Consider the following 5,874-nt stretch of genomic DNA (forward strand, 5'->3'; position numbering starts at 1 on the left):
TTTGTCCCCACCCCCCCCCCCTAGGAACTGCCTTCACCATATAAGGGAAGATAGGGCCCCAGCGAAAGAGAGAGAGAGAATGGGTGAGGGGGTGGGGAGGCAGGTGCCCGCCAGGTCCCTGGGAGCCCGTGGAGCCCAGCGACAGCCTGACAGCCAGAGCCAGTGGGCCCCACCCTTGGCTGGGCGTGAGCGAGCTCCCGGGGATAGGGTACATTTCTGCCCACGGCTCTGGCGCTCATTGTGCGTGGACAGCCCCAGCCACAGAAGGCAGGGGAGCCTGGACCCTTCCTCCTCCCAACCCAGATGAGGAGGCTCGGCCGTCCTCCCTCATTCCCTGGGAGAAGGGCTCATAGGGCATAGGGCAGGACTCCCGGATGCAGAGCCAGGGATTCACACTTGCGACCCCTCCAGGACCGAAGGGGCTGGCACCCGAACCGGTCTCTCACTCGGCAGGACACTTGCTCAGAGGGGGCACGGGTGCTCTTCTTGCCCCCCCACCCCCTTCCCGGGTACTGACTCCACCTGGCATGTTTATTAGCTGCCATAAACCAGTGCCTTTGGACTCTGCCACTTTCTCCCAGAAGCCAAGGCTTCCATTTCCAACCCCGATCCTGGACAGCCCTTCTCACTGATGACAGGAAACCAGGGCAGCCCTCTCGGGGTGGGTCTTGCTCTGAAGTCCGCTTTGCTGACAAACTCAGCACCTTGGGCAGCTGCCCCCCAACCTTGACCCCTACAGAAATTCTCCTGTCCCCTCTGAGCCCTGGTCCTCTGGAGGGCAGGATGAAGTGGGCAGGGTGAGGGCAGCCCCTCCTCCTGACCACACCTTCCCCAGAGTTCTGGAGGCTGTGTGTGTGTGTGTGTGTGCACGCGCGCGTGCGCACGTGTGAGCATGCTCACCAACAATCTGCAAAGAGGAGTAAACACACGGCAGGTGCTACTTTGTTTCTTAAAAGAACATCTTTTTTCCCGCATAAAAAGGAGTCTAGGGGCGCCTGGGTGGCTCAGGTCATAGTCCCAGGATCCTGAGATAGAGCCCCATATCAGACTCCCTGCTCAGTGGGAGTTGGCTTCGCCCTCTCCCTCTGCCCCTCCCCTGCTCATGCTCTCTCTGTCTCTGTCTCTCTCTCTCAAATAAATAAATAAATAAATAAATAAATAAATAAAATCTTAAAAAAAAAAAAGGAGTGTATGTTCATTCAGTTATACAGACAGGCAAAAAGGAAAAGAAAAACTCATTTATAATTTCACTACAGAGATAATCTACAAATAAATCGGTGATTTACTGTGGAGTATCTCTTTCAAGTGATTTATTTTTGAGTATTTCTTTCTTTCTTTTTTTTTTTTTTAAAGATTTTATTTATTTATTTGAGACAGAGAGAATGAGAGAGAGAGAGCACATGAGAGGGGGGAGGGTCAGAGGCAGAAGCAGGGAGCCCAATGCGGGACTCGATCCAGGGACTCCAGGATCATGACCTGAGCCAAAGGCAGTCGCTCAACCAACTGAGCCACCCAGGCGCCCGAGTATTTCTTTCAAGTACATATGCTGTGTATGTGTACTACATGTATATAATATCTATTTTTCTATCTATCCTTTTTATTGTGCATGTTGTATGATTATTTCGTGACTGCATTTTAATTGTCTCATGATAACCCATTAGATAGATATCATAGTTTATATAACCAATAATTCATTATTGGACTTCCGAATTATATCCATTTATTTGATACTACAAAGAATGCCGTGGTGATTCTTCTTATTGCTAAATTTTTTTTTTAAGGTTTTATTTACTTGAGAGAGAGAGCAAGCATGAGCAGAGGGAAGGAGAGCAGGAGAGGGAGAAGCAGGCTCCCCGCTGAGCAAGGAGCCCAACGCTGGGCTCTATCCCCGGACCCTGGGACCATGACCTGAGCCGAAGGCAGATGTTTAACAGACGGAGGCACCCAGGCGCCCCTGTTATTGCTAAATCCTTGCCATTCGATTGCATCCCTTATTATTTCTTTGGGATAAACTCCTAAAATTGGAATTGCTAGATCAAAGATGTGAACAGGCAAATCGGCCTCCGGAAAAGTCACATTAATTTCTAGTACCACCTGCAGCCCAGAAGACTGCCTGTCTCTCTACATCTTCCCCAGCACCAGGCTCCAGATTTTAAGAAACTCTCTGTTGGTCTGACTGCCAAAAAGAAAACAGTCATTGTGTGTGTTGAGTTATGTTATTTTGATTACCAGTGGAAGAGACCATTTTAAGACATATATATATATATATATATTAGCTACATCTTCTTTTGTGAATTTTTAATTAATTGGTTGAGTTGTTTATGTTTAATGTATTAAGGTTGGTAATCTGCCTATAATTTAAGCTGTACTTTTCTCTAGTTTGCTTCATGCCTTTTAATTTAGCCTCAAGAGTTTTTGGGAGAACATATGTTTTGTTTGTTTGTTTTTAATTTTAATTCCAGTCTAGTTCACATACAGTGTTATATCAGTTCCAGGTGTACAATATAGCAATTCAACACTTCCATACATGACCCAGTGCTCATCACAACACTCATGCTCCTTAATCCTCATCACCTGTTTCCCCCATCCCCCCCCCCGCCCACCTCCCCTCTGGTAACCAGCAGTTTTTTCTCTATAGTTAAGAATCTGTTTCTTGGCTTGTCTCCTTTTTTTTTTTTTTCCCTTTGTTCATTTGTTTTGCTTCTTAAATTTCACATATGGTTGAAATCATATGGTATTTGTCTTTCTCTGACTGGTTTATTTCATATTTATATTCTCTAGCTCCTCCACGTTGTTGCAAATGGCAAGATTTCATTCTTTTTATGGCTGATTAATATTCCATTGTATATATATATATATAAACCACATCTTCTTTACCTATTCATCTATCAATAGGCACTTAGCTTGCTTCCATAATTTGGCTATTGTATATAATGCTGCAATAAACACAGGGATCCCTTTAATTTTGTGTTTTCATATTCTTTGGGTAAATACGCGGTAGTGTGATTACTGGATCAATTTTTTGAGGAACTTCCATACTGTCTTCCACAGTGGCTGCACCACTTTACATTCCGACCAACAGTGTGGGAGCATTCCTACTGGGGAAACATATGTTTTAAAAAATCATTTCCAGGGGTGCCTGGGTGGCTCAGATGGTTAAGCGCCTGCCTTCGGCTCAGGTCATGATCCCAGGGTCCTGGGATCGAGCCCCACATCGGGCTCCTGGCTCAGTGGGGAGTCTGCTTCTCTCTCTCCCTCTGCTTCTCCCACTGCTCATGCTCTCTCTCTATATATATATCTCTGTGTCTCAAATGAATAAATAAAATCTTTAAAAAAAATCATTTCCAATTTCTTTATTATGGTAAATGTCAAATATATAGAAAAGTGTAAATAATAGCGCAATAGTACAATACTCAACCCTCAAGGATTCAAGAATTAATGGAAGTAAATATACTTGGAAGTAATTTGCAGATATCATGATACTTGAGCCCAAAATATTTGTCACACGTATCCTAAGAATGAGGGCATTCTCCATAACTATAATATGATTTTCACACCTGAGAATATTAACAATAATTTCTAACATCATCTGCTATCCCATCCATAGTTAAAATTTTGCCAGTTTTCCCACAAGGACTCTAACAGCTGGTTTTATTGACTCATGATCAAATTCAGATCATGCATTTCCTTTGAGTGTGATGTCTCTTCAGTATTTTGTAAATCTAGAACAGTCGTCCAACTTTTTTCCTGATGTTGACTTACCCGGGTCAAGGACACACGTCTTGTCGTGTGTTCACATTGTGGGTTTGTCTGAGTCTTTCCTTGTGTATTATTTAGCTTGTTTCTCTTCCTCTAGTATTGCCCACAAACTGAAAGTACATCTAACATCTTGATTAGGTTCTGTAAAGGCACATTCTGCCCTTTGCAATTAGAAGTCATCCCAGGGTGATGGTTTGGCACGAGAAGCACGAAAGTTTTAAATTCCTTACTTACCACTTCTTACTTCTTTGATAATATTCATTCTGTAATTACTTATTCAACACCTGATTTCCCCACCGTGTCTGTTTAGCTCACTGCTGAACCCTAGTGCCGGGTACATGGTAGGCGTGCCATGAATGTTTGAAGGAAAGAAATGGAATTTATGATTTCTATCTCTGATATTCTATTTAGAAAGCTGTGTTTTACATTTTAAACTGATTTTTATTTTTTAAAAAATTAATAAATATGCCTGCTAAAAGAATTCAAATTAGGGGCGCCTGGGTGGCTCAGTCCTTAAGCGTCTGCTTTTGGCTCAGGTCATGGTCCCAGGGTCCTCGGATCGAGCCCCTCATCGGGCTCCTTGCTCGGCGGGGAGTCTGCTTCTCCCTCTCCCTCTGCCGCTCCCCCCTGTTCGTGTTCCCTCTCTCGCTGTGAGATCATCCTATATCTGCTCGAATAGTTCCATCTCATTGTTTTTCAAGACTGCATGGTATTCTCTGCTATAGATATAGCAATATTTATTTAACCAGTCCCTTACTGATGGATACTTAGGTTATTTCAAGTGTTTTGGTATTACAAACAAGGATGCAATTAACACCCTTATACATACAAGTCTAAATGTACATACATTTTATACACAGCACAAATTCCTAAAAGTGGAATTGCTGGATCAAAGGGTATCTGCACTTAAAAAAATACTTTTTTAAAGATTTATTTATTTATTTGAGACAGAGAGAGAGAAAGCACGAGCAGGGGGGAGGGACAGAGGGAGAGAGAAGCTCAAGCAGACTCCCTGCTGAGCAAGGAGCCCCGAAGGGGGGCTTGATCTCACGACCCCAAGATCATGACCTGAGCCAAAATCGAGTCAGATGCTTAATGGACGGAGTCACCCAGGCGCCCCTCAAAAATAATTCTGATAGTGTCAAATTGCTCTCCAAAGAGGTTGTACCAGCTCACACCCCTGCCAGCAGTGTTTTATTGGGTGACTGCTCCCCTGCACCCTCTACTCCTGTGTGTGTAACAAGCAAAGGGTGAATATCTGCCCATACCAGGCTCCCATGAGATACATTCTCACAGCTGACATCTCCAAAGACTTCCTCCCTCCCAGTCATCCCTGCCCCCACCCCCAAGCCAAGAAGCCACAGCGTCCTGCCAAGTTTATCTCTCCTCTCAACATCCATCTCTTCTATCCTCTTCCTGCTTCACTCTGCCCTGGCCTCAGCTCAGGCTTCCGGCGCCCATATTTGGGACCATGGCTGTGGTCTCTGCATGTGGTCTCATGTCTCTGTACCCCTGGTCGAGGTTCCAAAATCCAGCTGCCGCCTTTGAGCACCGCCCCCACCCACTCCGTGTTCCTCTATGGCACCCACTGGGCTGCCTAAAGAGCTGCACTATCTGGCCCCTCCTGCTGTCCCTAGCACCATTTCCCACCCTTCCTCCCTCGCGTGCCATTCCAAAATTCTCATTTCCCATACTCCCTCCTGTGGCAGTCCCCCCCTGCCCCCCCAAAACGTTCTGCTTCCTTCCTGATGCACCTCCTCGCTTAGGCCACCTTTACCTGAATTGCTTCTCCTTCCCAAATTCCTCTGAGCCATAAGGCAGCAGGAAGCATTTTCCAAACCTCCTAGGCCATCCCAGGTGGGCTGAGGCGCCCCCCTCCCGGTGCTCCCCACCTTCCGTGTTCTCTCTCTATCTCTCACACTGCGTTTATTGCATTTCAGGTTTTATTTATTTATTTAAAAAAATATTTTATTTATCCATTTGAGACAGAGAGCGTCAGTGCAAGAGCAGAGGGAGAAGCAGAAGCAGAAGCAGACTGTCCTCTGAGCAGGGAGCCAGACCGGGGGCTCTGGGCTCGATCCCAGGACCAGGAGATCATGACCTGAGCAGGAGGCA

Source organism: Leptonychotes weddellii, chromosome 3, assembly GCF_054177405.1.
Source record: "Leptonychotes weddellii isolate Sample4059 chromosome 3, ASM5417740v2, whole genome shotgun sequence".
NCBI classification, from domain to species: Eukaryota; Metazoa; Chordata; class Mammalia; order Carnivora; family Phocidae; genus Leptonychotes; species Leptonychotes weddellii.